Genomic DNA, 19,087 nt, shown 5'->3' on the forward strand with positions numbered 1-19,087 from the left:
AATATCATATTGTCAGTTTAATTCATTGTAAAACTTCTGTGAGTTGGATAAACAAACGAACTTTACCGTAATGAGTAATAAAATTGTATATCTGCTTTGTATCTATGCGCATGAGTTATGATTAGACTTATCATAACAGGAAGATATTGAACCTATTATGTGTTAACTTGAATAACAATATATTATTTTAAATAATATCCCAATTGTTCTGTACGTAAAGTATTTAATTAATTTAGAAACATATGATTCTATCTTGATATAAAGATAAGTCACTTAACGATCTGCATTTCGATCCATAATAAATTTGAAACGTCTTAAATGAAATAAATTTTAAAAATCACAACAAGTTCTTTTCAAATGTATACAATAATATGAATAATTGACTATAAATGATGGTTTGCAACTGAAATGTAGATTTAGTTGATTTGGAAGTTTCCTTTTACTATGATTCTTGATAACATCAACCAGTGAAACAATAAAAATACTCAGGATTTAATAATAGTATACTGATCCGAACATTTAATAGTTATTTAGTTTGACAGAAGCTTAACTAAGCAAATGTGTAATATCACAAATCTATTGGAAATTATGGAACTTTTGAATCAGAATCATTATTAGGGTTTAATGGTTGTGAAATTAACCCTGTACATTGTATTTCTTTCCTGAATTTGATTAGCCTTTTAATATGCGTATTGTTTCCCTTTTAACTCCTTTAGGTCTACATTGTTTTTGTACGACAAGATATGGATTGATAAGCCAATGCTTTCCACGAAACTTCACAAAAAATATCTCTTGTTCATCTTATTCAACCTGAAAAATGAGCACAGAGTATTTAGGTAGACTTTATGTTAAAAATTCTATTATCCTTTTACTATATTTTAGTAAACAATATTGATTGCTCTTGATTGATCTAACCTTTTGACACGTGACTGCCTCAAGTGACATCAAATAAATAGCTGGGAATATTTACTACTCATTGAATTGAAAAGAAAATATCATTTCTTGCATGAAAACAGCATTAGGTGCCAAGAATAATTTTTTCATATGCCCTAAGTTAGGAGTATTTTAGTTTCTTTCCTGCTTTCTCGTGACTGAATGTTTCGTACCTAGTATTAGTGCATTGTTAGGATTATGTACACATTGCGACGACCATGTGTGTGTCAGTGCTAGGAGAAACCAAAGAACAATAGAGAAACTCTTCTTATTCTTCATATATAGTATAATACACTATAATTATATAGTATAATAATAAAAAACTAATAACCTATTCCAGAAGAATAAAGCCTGTCAATTGGATCAAATTGCCAAAGATCAACCTACTTATTAACGTCATAAAAATGAGTTTGTCGATAATAATGGTATTTTCCCTTAAAACATGACATTTTGTCCTGCTCGAAATCATGTATGGATTGATGTACATCTTCTTGTTAGGCAATGCTATAGTTAAACAAAATTTAAATTTAATAGTATTTTTTTATATAAATTTTGGCCTTTATCTTATTAACCGTACTGTATAATGTCGTCTTACTGGTATTATAATTAAAAGCATGATTAGTGTATGCTGAACTATCAGTTTCACCTGGATAGGTAACGTGGTTAACACTCGTCTTGTTAGAATCATGATGAAAAGCTTGATTAGTGTATAGTGTACTTCACACTGTATACTTCTGTATGAATTTTATTTCAATAGTTGATATTTTTCTTCAAATTTTAAGTTTGTAAAAGCTCATTTTCCTCTACTTTCCCGCATGAAGACTTACACTAACCCATATCATTTTGTTTAGGTCAATCAGATATATCAATTAATGCGTTATCTCATATTTGAACATTTATTTTCTGGGCCGAACGCTAAGAATATTCTAGATTATTGGATTATACATTTTACTTTCAAAATAATTCATGAAAGGAGAGCCTGTATTTGTTCCACGAAATCTTATTTTTAGATCTGAACTATTTAAAGGTCTACACTTATAACAACATAAAGTTGAATTCTTCCTTGTTTATAAATCAAGTTTGGCTACCTCACAAGTTTGCAAAAGTTTGGATAAACGAAGTGCTATTGCTTGAGAATATTTAAACTTAATTTGAACATTAAAAAAGTAAATTTTTTGTTCCCTGTTAATATAAGCTGTTTTGTTTATTGGATAAAAATTTCTTGAACTTACTCTATTTTAATTATTACTTGCTAACTTGTGTAACAGCATTTAAGGCCAGAAAATTTCCATAATAATGTTTTTAGCAAGTTGTTACAGTGCTACTATTTGTTTCTAAATTCACATAATTAAATTACATAATAATGTGTATATGCATGCAATCAAATAGCCTACATATATCCCTATCATATATGCATTTCATTACATTCTACAACTTTATTATCATGTAACAACAACAACAAAATAACAATGTCCAAAGATAAGACATGCACATTTAGGTAGCAATCGTTGGAGGCCATGGGTAGTTTTCAAGAACATTCAGAAAAACAAAATATTTTGTAGGTCCAAAAATTGATGCTGAATGAAAACCACGGCATCAATTACGATCAGGCTACCTTCGTGGAGCTCTTCATTGTGACATTAACAAGTTGACAATGTATAATATGGTTAATGAGCTGTGGTCCAATATTATCATTAACACCTAAATCTGAATTGATATTTAATTAAAGTTTTTTTCCAAAGGTGTGACATATGTCAGTTAATGGATCACATCAAGTTTAACAAAATGGCACGTATAAATGTAAATTCTGATGCGTAGCTTCCGAGAAATTCATAACAACGAATTACATAATTTATACAGTTTACCCAACATTGTTAGGGTCACCAAGTCTAGGAGGCTTATGTGGACAGGTCATGTAGCTAGAAACGCTTGAAAGTAGAAACGCTATCAAAGTCTTGACTGAAAGACCAATCGGAAAACGACCATTAGAAAGACCTAGGCGCAGATGGGAGGACAATATTAAGATAGATCTCGCAGAGATAGGAATACAAAATAGAAACTGGATCCAATTGGCTAAGGATAGAAATCAGTAGAGAGCTTTTCTGAACGCGGCATTGAACCTCCGGGTTCCATAGGCCATAGAGTTGAATACTTCCTTATTCGCCGAGAAAATCGAGAAAAACGAACTTTTATGACGCTATAATGTATGTATGATAATTCTGCTGAAATAGATTGTTTACAGCTATATTGTGAAGATATCGTGTGCAACACACATGAGTGATATGATTTGTGAAATAGTACTAAAATTATTAATAATAATAACAAGTTTTGATATTTGATATATTGGACTGAAATTTTGTGAAAACGACAAACATTATTTATTTGAAATTATAAATAGTGAATTTTCTTTATCACATCAATGTTAAAATTATATTCTAAAATTTCATTTCCTTCAGTATAACTTACAGTTCTTTGCATAAAGTGTACTCAAAGCAATAAATCATTAGAACCATTTGCGATAACAAAATTGAACAGAAATAAATGTCATGGAATATATAAACTTTCAATAGAAGTAAGAAGAAAGAATAACATATCATTTAGGGGGTGGCATATCACAAAGGAGAAAAGCCCCGTGATGAAACGGGCCGTTACAAATTGGTTATTCAGATATTCTTTCTTCTAATAACAAATCACAAAGATTACTACCGTTTAGTGTAAAAGTAAGAAATAGACGTTTTACAATATATTTTACCGCAATTATTCTAATTTCTGAGTTGTAGAAATATTGTTAGATCCTCATTCACAAGATAATTTAATGGTGAAGTGGGCCCCTAAGAAGTAAGTGTTTTTTCTGAATAATGACAAAACGAAGCTTATGAGTAATTGGTATGTTTGAAAGATAACGAAAATCCATATTCGTGATACCATCGCACAGTAAGTATTCTACAATACTATTAACATTTGAACGAGAAAACATGCGTAACAAAGGTGAAACATATAACAATCGGTAGATATTGATATTTACTCTTTTAAAAAAATAAGTAACTTTGTTCGTAAGTTTAATAGGGCTGCAGGGAAGCAAACTGGTTCACGCTGTTTTTTCATGAATCTAGTAAAGTAGACCGCGAGAAACATGAATTTGAAGGAATTTTGACGATTCGAATTTCGGAACTCGAGATATTCGAATTTGAAATAACAAGCGAAGCAAACTAGTTCACACTGTTTTATGAATCTAGTAAATTAGACCACGAGAACCATGAATTTGAAGGAACTTTGACGGTTCGAATTTCGGAACTCGAGATATTCTAATTTGGAATCACCTGGTTCACACTGTTTTTTCCTGATTCTAGTAAATTATATACTACTAGGATAGTATAAATATAACAGTTTGTTTTAAAGTCGTTCACATAAACTTCATAATTCATGCAATTTGTATTTAAATATTAATTTCCAGGAAATAACTAATTATTACAAACTAACTTGTAAATTAGTTACAAATTACATCCAACATGAAGCTGAAACGGTACTTACCGGAAACATTATTTCTTTCCTGCCATCTATAGAGCATCATATATAAAATGCCCCTATAATTAATATTTTGCACTAGTTTCTTGATAAACTCCACATGACATATTATACGTAAGTAAAACAAATTATTTTCATATACAGTGAAATTTGAATTAATCGGAACTTAAATAAGGCGAAAATCTATCTACATCGGAAACCTTTTAAAGTCCCAGTGGTTAAATTTATTTATTCCCAAATTTGTACAAAACAGAAATCTGACCCAAACGGCAGAAAATGTTGAATCCAATACGTTCAGTTTCATACAAGTTTTACTGTAATAATAATAATAATAATAATAATAATAATAATAATAATAATAATAATAATAATAAGAAGAAGAAGAAGAAGAAGAAGAAGAAGAAGGAGGAGGAGGAGGAGGAGGAGGAGGAGGAAATTTTTTTTCTCCGATATATTGCTGTATCCAAAGCAGACGAACAGGATTACTTCTGATTGATCACAACTCGTTTTATTCACTTGTAAATATTTCTATATTTTTAGGTATATTATGCTTAGGTAGTGCCATTTGCTATTTTCTACATTTCTACTTATGTTGCTTCAGCGTGCCATTCAGTCAATAAAATACAAAGGAGTACTTTAAATATAGTAGGCTAGTAGAAAAATATATAGTAGGCTACGTACCAAAAATTAAAAAGTAGAATACACAAACAAGAGTTATTCGTTAAACAAGAGTTATTCGTTATATACACTACTATGTAAGAATAAATCAAACAAACTATTACGAATCGAAAAGTTCTAATTACTATATACGAAAGAAAAAGGGAAACAGATTTTCATGTATCGGAGTCCACAGAAAGATTCATATCAAAATTAGACAGGAAGCCGTCGCCACGGCACCCATATTTCAAAATCAAATATCTTCAATTTCAAAAGTATGATCGTCAAATTTATTTTAAATCAATGTTTCTCGTAGTTTAAATTACGATAATTGTCAAAAACCGGTGTGAATCAGCTTGCTTCGCTTGTTATTTCAAATTCGAATATCTCGAGTTCCGAAATTCGAATCGTCAAAATTTCTTCAAATTCATGTATCTCGTGGTCTAATTTACTAGATTCATGAAAGAACAATGAACCAGTTTGCTTCCCTGGTGACTTCAAATTCGAATATCTCGAGTTCCGAAATTCGAATCGTCAAAATTCCTTCAAATTCATGTTTCTCGTTGTCTAATCTCTAGATTCATGAAAAAACAGTGTGAACCAGTTTGCTTCCCTGCAGCCGTCTAATAGTTTATGTTGTACGATAATCACGTTGCCTATAAAGATGAAGATAGAAACTGAAGTACGTATACACTAGTCAAGGGTTTCACTATTTTAAAATTTTTAGCATTAAATTTTTTAGTTACTCATCTTCTTGTTAGTATGGAATTTAGTTCATGCAAACTACACCTTTCAGACTACATAATTCTGCTGTTAACTCGTTTCCGACCATTTCTTGACGTTCCCCCCCCCCCTGTGGTCTTCATTTAACACTAAAACGCTGTTTGAGACCCAAGACAAGAGTGAGTTAAAGTTGCTAACTGTTGAAACGTCTCGTCTCGATTATAGTTTTGAAAACTAGACGACAATTATCATGTTTCTCGTCTCAATTTTAAAAAGATACTTATATTCTCAACTTTCATCTTGCGAGAAATCTCTCGCCTCGTTAGCAATACTACTTGAAAAGTACTTTCGTGAATAAAAAGCGCTCATCAAAACTAAGAAACAGAATCACATTATTAATCACCACCAGGGCCCGGATCTTGTTGACAAGTCAACTTTTTTCTGTTACGCATAGGACAAGGCAAGTTCAAATAAAAACATTATCCATCAACTCTTGGTTCTAAAAGTATATTTTTTTAGGGTCAACTTTTAGTCACTTTTTGCCGTTTTGAAGTTTCAGATCAATTTTTAATATTTTAAGGTAACTTTTAGGTCACTTATGGTCTTTTTATTCTTTTTCTTCTACATAAGGAAATCTTAAAATGAAAACTGTTTATGGATTTAAAAACACGAAGTTAAGTGATCTTTTTTCCTGCTTCCTGATTATTGGGGTGGAAAAATTGCATTCCTAACAAGTTAATGTAGCTGGTTGACGAGGGCTGGGGGTTCGTAAGTGGCCAAAGCAGATGGTTGTAGGTTGATTGCCACAAAGGATATGACTACGTGAATAACTAAAAATAGATTAGAAGACGTTCAAAGGTTTTAAACAGGGTTTTTATGTATTATTCTTTTGTATACAATCTACACTTGCGAAATTTTAGTCTCAACTCGAGAGTGAATTGTTGCTTTCAGTATGTAGAATGCCGAGGCCTAAACCATCTACAGCTTCTCATTTAAGACAGATTGTTTCTGAATTTGGTAAGGATGTTTTTAGTACTGACGGTACAATATTGTTTTGCAAGGCATGTGAAGTAAAAGTGGCAGCAGAGAAAAGAGACACTGTACAAAAGCATATCAGAAGCGAAAAACATTTACGCATAGTTGAAAACAAACATAAAACCAAGTGTTCGCAGTTGTTACTTGTGGAGAGTGCTTCGAATAGTAAAGGCAAATCCTCAGTTTGAGTTGTGTGAAGTTTTTATTTCTTCAAATATTCCTCTTTGGACACTCAGCAATGTGAAATTGCGGGATTTCCTGGAACGTCATACCGGTTGTTCCATTCCAGACGAAACGAATCTTAGGAAAAAATACATGCCAAAGTGTAACTAGGACACAATAAGAAAAATAAGAGAGGAACTATAGACTCAGATAATTTTTGTTTCTATAGACAGACTAGTGATGTGAAAGAACGCTATATAGTCAATATTATTGTTGGGGCAGTGAAAGCCGACGAACCTAGCAAAATATTTTTGCTAACTTGTGAAGTGTTGGAATCTGTCAACCATTTTACAATATGTAGACCTTTCGATAAATCGATATCCCTACTTTGGCCTGAAGGTGTCCAACATGACCATGTTGTTTTTGTAACAGATGCTGCTCCGTATATAATTAAGGCTGCTAATTCAATAGAATCGTAACAATGTTTACAGTTATCTACTGCAATGCTGAATAAGGTATGAACTAAATTTTCTGACGACTACAAAGTTCCTAGCTTATAAAATGTTTATATGTTGCTTAACTGGATATAGACCTATATATCTGTAATTCAAATATGAAATGCTTAGCTATTTACTAAATTAATCAAAGTTTAGTTTTAATATTATTGCTTTTTTTTAAAACCAAAGACACAAATGATCAATGGACTGCAACTAACTGAAACAAAACTTTTGAAAATGAGTGAGAAATGGTAATTAAATTCCAATAGATATTCAAAAACTGCCCATGTTTTAATGAAATGAACGTTTAAAAAACTGCAAGTTTTAAGGTCAACTTTTGTGAATTTTAGAGTCATTTTAGAAGAATTTTAGTATCATTTTATAGGTTACTTTTAAGAAACTTTTAGGTCAACAAAATCCGGGCCCTGATCATCACAGAAATCAAATATCGTATTAAATTTAGTAGAATTTGTGATATAGTATGCCATGTTGCCTACCAATTGAATCAGTAGCATAGATATGTATGTAGGAGTGTTTACAGAGTGATGCCAACCTGGAACCTTCTAAAATCCCATCTTGAAAAGCAAAATTCCCATTTCACTCTTAAATTTCCCACGCACTATACTAATTACAAAATTTTTAAAATTCATAAAATTTGAAAATTGAAAGTATTATATGTTACTTTTTTTCGATATTTGAATGAATTATTCGTAACTTGTAGTTTTCTAAATTTGTAGTATGTAGCGTATTTCTTTTAATTAAATGAGGCCATTGAAATTGTTGAATTAAACAAGCTTATTTTGTATTCAGTACTTAATATTTTCATCACGCTTTTATGGCGTAATGTTCTATAGAACGTAATGAAATTAGACAAACTTCATTCTGCAGTCATTCCACGTGGGACGTTTTAGAAATTTTCAGTTTCTCATGTGATAATTTACGTACTTTTTATCGTTTAGATTTTTAAATAAAACTTTAGAACCCACTTTACGTTCCTTATTGCTTGTTTTTTATTCACAAGTTACTGTAGGTATATAAATCACTTTCATACAAACATTTACTTTCAAATAACAAAATCTGACAATTAACACTGATTTCACGTTTATTCAAGCGTCATTAGTCTATTTCCCTCTCATAGAGAATTTTGTTGTCGCTGATGAAGTAAACATATGAAAAATCACATACATGCCGCCAATTTTGGCTAAAATTCCCTTCCTGTCCGAAAAATTAATGTCAAAAATCCCACAAAATGTTATTTCCCCCACGTGTTGGCATTAGTGGTTTACACTACAGACAATTAATAGGAGCGGAAGTTCTTGTTTATAGTTTTTCTGGAAGCCCACAATTGAGCCCAATACCAAAACTTCTTACTTGATTGTTCCATTAAAAAATACAAAGTAAAAATAAAATCATCAATGTTTTAACTAAGATTATAACACAACATCTGTACATCAAAATTGTTTTACCTAGGTATTGTAACTCTCATGATAAAAGCAGAAAATCGTTATTTTTTAAAAATTATAGTTCAAATATACAAGTTTTATATCATCAACGGAATCTTACTTGACGTAGAAAAGAAGAAAAAGTTTTGATGACGTTTCACTAAGTTTGCCATACGAATTCTTCGAATTTAACATGAAACACGCAGAATGAGATATTACCCCTGGCGGCAACAACAAACACGGTATTAATTTAAAGACGCTCATAAAAGAAAGGAAATGACTCCATTCTAGATGTTAGTACTCACTAAAATACTGTGAGAAGTAATGACTTGGTAATATGCGACTTACCTGAAGTACGTAACAAATCTCGAAAATTACAACCACTAGCGAATATGAACATTTTTGTGACCCATTACAGTATCTGATAACGTACGTAATATTTTTCCTGTTTAAAAGAGTATATACCTATATCAAATAATCCCTCTCTTGCTTTATATATATGAACACGAAATTGTACCAAAAAAATTGTTTCACATTTAGAAATATATGGTATGGATATATATATATATATATATATATATATATATATAGATATATATATATATATATATATATAGATAGATAGATATAGATAGATAGATAGATAGATAGATAGATAGATAGATAGATAGATAGATAGATAGATAGATAGATAGATAGATAGATAGATAGATAGATAGATAATAACTTTTACTTTAAACATTCAAGGTGTATATATGTCGGAGTTATTTCAATTTTATAAGCTCATAATATTTTAGAGAGAAAAGCCAAAAATGTTTGCTTTAGCGTTTATGATGTAATTTCAGCTTAAAGCTTTATTGTATAAATTAAGTCAGGTCAGTCTTAATTTATAAGCTCTGACAAACTGTAGTTCGCGTCAATTCCTAAAACATATTAAGAAATAAAATCAAATATACTTATAATTATATTTGATTTTATTTCCTAATGTGTTTTAGGAATTGAGGCGGTCTATATTGTCAGAGCTTATATTTTTTATCCACATATAATACCACAATAATAACACCAAATTAAACTAGGTATTCAGTATTTTTACTTTCAGCTGTTCTCAATACGTTAATAAAAGTTACCATTTATAATGAAACATTAAAATTGGCACAACATAATATGGAATTGGATTAATGGAATTGGAACACGCTGAATATGGAATTTCTACCTACATCATTGGTCTCGCAATTTACTTTCGCCCCAGGCCCCGCAAATGAAAGAGACGGCCCTGAAGAAATGACAGTGAAGCTACAGTTGAAAGAGGGATTAGTCGTGTACAATCGACATTCAAAACAAACAGTTAAGTAGGTTGTACATAATGAAGGTGGCATTTCGCTGTAATGTGTAATTGAACCTGGTTTGTTTTGCAAATGAGAAGGCTCTCATAGCGGGATTTGAAACAAAAATTGACACATGTTAATAAATAGCAGTGCCACGTGCAGGGGCGGAGATTCGGGGGGCAAGAGGGGGCAGTTGCCCTCTTTTTTGAAGTGACCTAATTTTTGCATGTATTACTGGTTCATAGAAAAAATGGTGCCATTTAATATTTGTCGTTGCGTCAGTACGTATTGGTTATTTGTCTTCCCGTGGAGTTACGAAAGCTACAGGAATTGCGTTTTAATTATAATTAAAAGCAATTAATATCGCAATTGCGTATTTCTTTAAATGTCATAGGATATGCCTGTAGTATTTACTGTCTTTCATTATCTAAACCGTAAAAGTAATAACATACATTTAATGGCATGGAATTTAATGTGTGGAATTAAAAATGTAAGTTGTTCATTAATCCCCAATTTAATCCCCAAGCAATCAAACCTCTTCTTTCGTTATTTATGAATACCTACTTGCGTTGCTCTTGTCAATTTACTTAATAAAATATGAAATACGATATATGGCATTTTAACTAAAAAAAAATATAGAATCCTATTAGTTATACAACCTTTCGTCAAACAAAGTATTGAAAACAATCAGGAAAACTAATATTGATATACAGATATTCAGATCATGTCTTGCCACCCCACTTTTAACGTCCAATAGCCGCCACTGGCCACGTGTATACCACGCGAAAGAGTTAGGTTTTATGGAGTGATATATTATTTTTTCTATTAATATTGGATCAGGAAGTGGTAGTAGATTTCTAGCAGTTCTGGTTTTATTAGAGAGATTAGAATGTAGATGAAAAGTATTACTGAGATCCTTGATTGATAGCAGAAATGTCCTTATCGCTATCTGTTAACGTTTTTAATCTATAACAATCAACTTTAAAACCGGAAGTGTTTGATTTCTGCAACTTCTGGTTTGAATAGAGGATTAAGAGAGAAGATGATACGTGTTCTTAGAACATTAAATCGATTTTAAGAAATCTTTTCTCATTATCTCTTATCGTTTCTACTGTATGTAGATCAATATTGACATTGAAACTTGTAATGGATTTCTGTCATTTCCAAATTTAGTAGAGAGTTATGGATGAAGATGAAACGTATTTCTTGGACGCTTTGCAGGAAACTTTCACACTATATTGAGAAAAAATCATATGTGGCGTACCTAAAAACGTAGGTTACATGTGTAAATTCTGTGCATTTTGAACTTAACGTACTGCAAACGTATAACTGAAAAAGTATATTTTATATATACTTTCCCTGTAAGTGTTCCGAATAAACGGACTTTCCCTACGAAGGAAAGAATTGTATTTGTATAGCCGGTCAGGATCTCACATACAGATCGATGTATGTGATATACAAAAGGCAGTGTGTATGTAGCATGTGGATAACATATACTCCGTACTGATTTTTGTAGTAAACATAAGAATTCTGTATATTTGTATAATATACCGCTGTCCAGATAACGAACTTTTCTCAGTGTATGCATTATTGTTTCTCCCCTATAATGATCAACGTTGAAACCGGATATTTTTTTATTTAGAACCCTTCCGGTAAATAGATCACTTCCATTAATGAACGGGGGGTGCGGTGGCTCAGTAGTAGAGCGTTCACCTCTGGTGCACCGGGTCCCTGGTTCGATCCCAGCTCGCGCCAAGTGAGCTTTGTGATGAACAAACACCGTAAGCGTGGGTTTTCTCTGGGTTCTACCGTTTCCTCTCACTTCGTTCATTCCATCATTTCACTCATTTCTCATCATCACCGTCTCCTTTAGCCTATCTGGCATAACTGTGGGATGTAAAACTCAATTTTTTTTTACCCGTGTCGTAACTTTTGATTCTCTACATTCTAGCCAAAGTTTGTGTTGATCCATCCATCAAGTAGTTCTTTAGTTTTTTAGTCTCCCAGATGGACACACAGACAGACAGAAATACATAAAGGATATTTTGGTAAGCCAAACTCCTTAATAAATTAAACTTTGGGAGAAAAATTCATAAAGAAATCGATTATTAATTTAATAAATTATAACTTTTAATATCTTCTGTGAAACGCCCACAGGTACAGCATTACATTAAATTGTAGCGTCATTTTTTCCTTTTTTTCAGATTCCAGATTCTTTCTGCATACTGACCAAGGATATCATCACAAATTAAAGGAGGTAAAAAAAAAATCGAAAACTTTTATAGTTGTTAGTAGCTAATTGGTTTCATAGTGGCTGTCGGCACAGGTTATAGAGAGAACGGCTAACTTTGCCATGTCAAACTTGTTGACAGCACATCGCTCTGAGAGGGATGCCATGTATAAGTCTCTAGCGCGTGGCCCACGTAGTAAATATTTTAGGTTGTTCAACATAAAGCTATGTACTATATTTTTTCTCTTTGATATTTGCCTATTGTTTTGGTTCACAATTTATTTTATTTTTGCAAGTAGTGAATGTGTCATTGTGAAGAGTATGTATCACCATTAGAAGAAGATTAACAACACTGCTACTTAATCAGTCTAACTTCTCTGCATATACAGTGAAAAAAGTAAACAAGGTGTCCGAACAAAATAAAAACACTACAAATTATAGTCCAGAAGGTATCACGTCGTTGGCTTCCCGCGCTTGGACCTACTCGTGACTGGGGGTGTGGTAAGAGGGTAGCCAATCACCACTAACCGTCTACTGCGCTCAGCGAGCCACGAGTAACCAAGCTGGCCACTCTCCATAAACGTCACTACAACTTTTCGCGGGAAGCCAACGACGTTTTACCTTCCGTACTATAATATTGGTAACGAACAGGATGCTATTTAGCAGGGGTGCCCACAAGGGGGGCTATGACGCAAACTGCGTCATTGAAATATTTGGGGGGTTAAAAATCCATATAAATATGTTTGAGGGGGGGTAAAAATTAATCGAAAATATTTTTTTTTCATGGAAGAACACCTACAGATAGACAATTGAGGGGGGGTGCGTCATGGACATGAGGGGGGGTGGGCACCACTGTATTTAGTGTAATAAAAATTCACTTTTATTGATTTTCCTGAAAACTGAACATCAGAATTTTTTCCCTGAAGAAGTCTCTTTGTTCAGCCCGGTGGGACTATCGATTGATATATGTTTTGATCTCTTTGAATAGCGCTATAGTTTAACAAAAGTAAAAGTTCAAAAATTACTCATAATTTTGTATTAAATCTCAGTAATAATAGGCCTACTGTGAAATTTCATCTTTGTAGTTTCATAGTGAAACGTTTGATTAGGGGGTGCTTCATCAGGATCAGTTTCAGCTCACGTGAATTTCTTACAGCATTAATTTATCAATTTTTAGGTTTCCAAACATTATACATTGTAGAATTTATTTGTTATTTCTCAACACTGAGACTGTGTGAGGCATAAACTACAATTTAACCTACCAACTTTTGGGTACCAATACCATTGTAAGTTATATAAAGAATGTCTAAAGATTTTTGAACATCCAAGTAAAGGAAGGTGAGAGTCAATACTTAGCTTTTACAATCTAAGCTCTAACTATGTATAACAAAGACATATCAAGACAATGCAATACGTCTAGTTAGTTGCTACAACTCTTACAACTTTTTAGTTACCACTTTAAACTTCTGTATGGATGTCTTGATGTCTTAAAAATAAAAACTTCTAATAAGTAGCAGTGCTTGAGAGAAACCGCTTCTCTAATATGTTATTTTTTTCTTCTAAGCTAAGGGAAAAAAGCTTTATATAGCCTCAGAAAGCTGTTCATAAGAATTAATACATTAGGTAATCTTTCTTCTCTTAGTTTATAATGATAAAATTTAAACTTTTACAAACGTGATGTTCCTCAAGATCCACCACTGCTTCTAAATTTCTAGTCAGTAATAATGTTTCCAGCAATTGCTTTTTCAAAGGTTTATCTTATCAAGCAAAAATAAAGTTAAAAAATAACAAAACAAGCAAATGAAAGTTTCAAGGGAGGTGCTGAAGATGCTCGGACAGAGACTCAGCTACCTGGATAGTTACGGATCTGGTGAAAGCTAAGCATAACGAACCCCATTAAACCCAGATCCACATCTTATTTAGATTTTAGTTATTGTTTACATGTGAAACGATAATACAAATATTTCAATAATTTTCTACAGAAATAGTTTCATAATTCCTAAGGCTTAAGAAAATTCTGTGTTGGGGTTTAGGGAAGAAAAATCACTAAAATTCTGTTTTTACAAAATTTTAAATAAGGTATAGTTTATTTACGATAAGGAGTTTGTACAGCGAAAATGAAAGATGAGATTGTAACCATTTTATAGAATAATAGAGTACATGCCCATCATTCATTTACATATATGTGATGATTGATGTTTCAATGGTAATAATTACACTGTACAGTTCCGATGAACAACGTCGTCCAAATTCTGTCGCCGAGTCGTTATAAAGGGTGATCAATCTTGATTAAACTGTAAATTAGAAGAAATGAATAGACATATTACAAAAATATTTTTTTATCTAATATACTTAAACATTATCTTTGATATACATTTTGTAACATTTATGCTTTTCAATATAAAGACGTTTTCGACATCGTAATTTCTATTATTCACTATTTAAGACTTTTTTTTTTTTTTTTTTTTTTTTTAGAAATCTAAGTAGCTCTTAACATATTTTAATATAGATATAAGACTATCTAAGGAAGTCTGTTTACAAGCAAATAATAACTGTTACTTAACAACCTTTAAGTTCTACGTGTTTAACAAAATTTAGGAAACCGTAGTTACTAGTCAATGATGACGATAACATCCTCGAAGACCACGCGATGCAGGTGAGGAGGAGAGGCGAGGCACAAGTAATTGGTTTTGTGCTATGCTCATTAAGGAACCTTTGTCCACACATAATTGTTTGAAAGAAGGCGCGGTGGCTCAATGGTGCCCTCCCCGCGGGTCTAGTGGCTAGCATGTGCGCCTTTGGTGTACAGGGTCCCGGGTTCGATTCCCGGTGAGAGAGCCTTTGTGATTTTAACTGTCCTCGATGTTTCTGTGTTCGTGTCCCTGTCGTTCTAGATCATTGGAAAAGCAAGTTAAAATGAGTAAAGCAAGTAAAATTAGTAATAAGTAGTTCAAGTTTCTGAGGCACGTTAAAAAAAAAGTGGTAGAGAGTTCACCTCCGGTGCTTAGGGTTCCTGGTTCAATCCCAGCTCGCGCCATGTGGACTTTGTGATAGATAAACACCGTGATTATGGGTTTTCTCGGGGTTCTCCCACTTTTTTCATTCCACCATTTCACTCATCTCTCATCATCACCGTCTCCTTTGGCCTGTTAAACCGTGGAACGTAAACCTTAAAGATTTCATTTCATTTCATAATTGTTTAAAGACTTTCAACGAAAAGATTTTTCAAAATGATATGCACAGTAGATAGTAGTTCAAACGTATGACAAAATTTTTAACACTTCCATATTCAATGCAAAAAATAATGTACCCGATAGTTTTCTAGAGGCAAATGAAAAAGAAAAAAAAAGCGAAACTTAATCGCCAATGCAACAAGTTATAGAATTATACATAACCCCTCCAACACTTAGCCATCAGCATGTCAAGTGACCAATCGGGACGTTTTATTTCAAGATTTCGTTTCCTAGTTTTGTTAAACTAAACTATTAACACAATTAACAAAATATTACTTCAAGGCATTGCTTATGAATTTATTGCCTATGTCATAACTTGCAAACTTTTTTTAAAAAAAGGAAAAGGAAAATATTTTACAATTAGTGTAATTTTAAAAATGAATATTTGCTATGTACTATTCAAGAAAGAAAGTAATAAAGGAATTTGAATCATCTTAAATCTTGCAATATGCAATATTTCTATCTCAAAGCACAATTAGAAGAATGCTTTTAAAGTTAAAAAAAAAAAAAAAAAATCATTGGAGGTCCTGAACCAAGATGAAGGACGGGAGATAATTCTATAGAGGGGTCTGAAGGTCGGTTTTGCATACTAACACTGGTATTAATGTACAGTCTTGTCAAGAAAAACTGTCGTTCTCACCTCTCTTCGTAAAGCCCTATACTACTACTTACGGTTGGAATGAAATACAACAAATAATCTGTTTCTTTGACCAATTGAGAGTTTTTATTTTAAGCAAAAGTATTACAATTGCCTACGTATGAATAAGGCCTTCTAAAGTGAGATAGATAGCCCAGATGTTTTTGAACAAGACTGTACATACCATCCTGGGAAAGATTATGCAAGAAAATATAATTTTGGATTGGTTATTTTCTGTAAAACTAATGTATTTTTCGTGCTAACTGCAACAGTCGTCATCCTAAACGATTAAAAAGTTAGCTTTTAAGCAGAAGTGAGATAATATTTAGGGTAAAGAAGTAATATAATTTGACTCATTTTACAAATAAGAACTTAACAACACACTTAAGTATTCAGTTTTTCCTTTATGTTGATTTCGATAGTTTAATATTTCATTGATTTCGGCAGATGTTTGGTTTTATTATTTACATTAATATATGGATTCAATCTTCGTTAAAAAAAAATAAGAAAGTAAAAAATAAAAACTTCTGTTTAATTATTATAAAATGAATATTTCGTACACTTCACTTCACTTCTATTTCTCACTTAAATTCACTAGAATTTACCTATTAAACACTAGGAATCTTGTTCTAATATCTGATATAGATCAACTAAAAACTGCAGTGCTTAAAATAACCCTGTTGAATATGGGAGTCTGACTTCGACTTACACAAAATCAGTGCAGTAATGAAAGTGTCTCACCTGCTTTACTTTCCATAGGCGTAGTATCCTGGGGCATAGGAGCTGTAGGCATAGGGGCTAGCATAAGAAGAAACTCCGTAGTAGGGGGAGCCGTAGTAGCCAGCGCTGTAGCCGTAAGATGGGTAATAGTATTGGGCAGCAGCAACAGCCAAGATGGCGAAAACGGCAAGGAGCTGAAAATATACAGACATAAAGATAACTTTTGTAATTCTGATGACAATTCTTAGTAGTATGAACTTTAAATTTAACGTAATTAAGTATGAAAGTGTTCTTTTTATACGAAAGTCAGTTGTAAGAAAAACGACAATCCTAGTGACGACAATTCGATGGATTTCTGGCTCGACGATTCCAAGCCATGTGTGTTGTGCTGCAAAATGTCATGTCAGTGGGTTTCTTGGGGAGCTTCCCTTTTCACCCACACTCTCGTTCCACCAAATCTTTATTAATCATTCATCCTCATTAATCACCCGACTACCTTAAGCCTAAAAAGCTTATTTGTGGAATATCAAACTAGAAATGTCATTTGATTTTATTTTTAACTAATCAAACGTTAAATCTTTACTAACATAAGTACACTTAATATTTGGAACATTAAAAAGTTTCAGAGATATCTATCTGATGTTAAATGCATATACTCACAAAATTGCTAGGGGTCCCGGGTTCGATTCCTGGTGGAGGCACTCGGTCGAAAAAGTGTAGAAAGCTTTTTCAGATCAGCCATTCTGAATGAGGTTTTCCTCGCTCACACCAGGCAAATGCCGGGGTCGTACCTAACATATAGGCCTCACATCGCTTCCTTCCTGCCCTTTTCCCCGTTAGTGTGCTCGCCGACGGCAATCATTCCTTAAAACGTGACGGGCTAAATGGCCATAGATGCCGAAAGTACAGAAATCTAAATCCTAAATCCTATATACACAATTTTGCTTTGTCCTTTATGTTACAGGAATATTTGTGTTTCACAGAAAATTTAATTAAATATCTGATTGTAAGTTCAATCCTGGAACAGTTTTGCTTAAAGCACCGAATTCTATCTTCAAATAAATAAATAAATAAAAACAGAAACTTATTCGACTCTGCCAATTTGAAATGGATTACGTACTTAGAAACTACATGTTTGAATTTTGTTCAAGTATGTTTTAATTTTTTTTTTTTTTTTTTTACGTCTGAGCTTTACTACTTAATTTTATTTTTGTTTCATGATCTTTGGTAAGTTGCTTTGTTAATGCTGTGAACTTGATTCTATTTCTTTGTGTGCAAGGACTAACACGATCACTTGAATCTTGTTGTCTTAAAAATGTTTTTATTAGCTTCCTCCGTAATCTAGATAAGCTATCCACGCTAGAAATAGTTCAACCTATGTATGCTGTATGTTAGAGGGCAAAACTTTTTTTCTAACTCAGAAAGCCAAAGAGAATTACAAAGGTGCTGTTATATACCAATCGGCATTAACAATAGTGGATATGTTTTGTAAAGGAGTCTGACTATTTGTGTCCCGCAATTGCCTTCCAAAATAGAATTAAGTTTTTTTCAGGCAACAAATTAGCCTACTGAAGCAACTGATGAGAACAAAATTGTAACATTGCACTGCAAGGAAATGGCTAAACATTATTTTTTCCTACAAGGAAATTGCAAAGATGTTCTCAGTAGAAATAATACATATAACTTACCACTTTGAACATGGTGAATGGTTTGGTGTGTCAAGAATGTCCGTCAGCAGCAGACTGATAACTGAACCTAAAATCTATGCTTCTTTTATACTTAAAACTCCGTAATTTTTCCCACAATATGATGTTACCTATATGACCTTCATGAAGCTTCTATGGGTGTGTCAAACAATGAAAAACAAGAAGCTATTGTCGTATTTAGACTTCGTTTCGCTTCTGTTGTTCCCTGTTGCCCTCCACGTGATCTACATTTGTGCGTCGTCAAGAAACTTGCGTGTCATTA

General features: G+C 32.6%; 1 long non-coding RNA gene across 1 annotated transcript; it reads right to left on the minus strand.

The window, feature by feature from the left end:
* Window positions 1–14,581: 14,581 nt before the first annotated feature.
* LOC145662755 (uncharacterized) lies at window positions 14,582–18,959 on the minus strand. Its single transcript, XR_014127096.1, has 3 exons — window positions 18,808–18,959; window positions 17,141–17,313; window positions 14,582–14,823 (listed from the first exon to the last, which is right to left on the minus strand). It is a non-coding gene; the product is annotated as an uncharacterized LOC145662755 (long non-coding RNA).
* Window positions 18,960–19,087: the final 128 nt, after the last annotated feature.

This window comes from Thermobia domestica, chromosome 1 (genome assembly GCF_964235325.1).
Source record: "Thermobia domestica chromosome 1, izTheDome1.hap1.1, whole genome shotgun sequence".
Lineage (NCBI taxonomy): Eukaryota > Metazoa > Arthropoda > Insecta > Zygentoma > Lepismatidae > Thermobia > Thermobia domestica.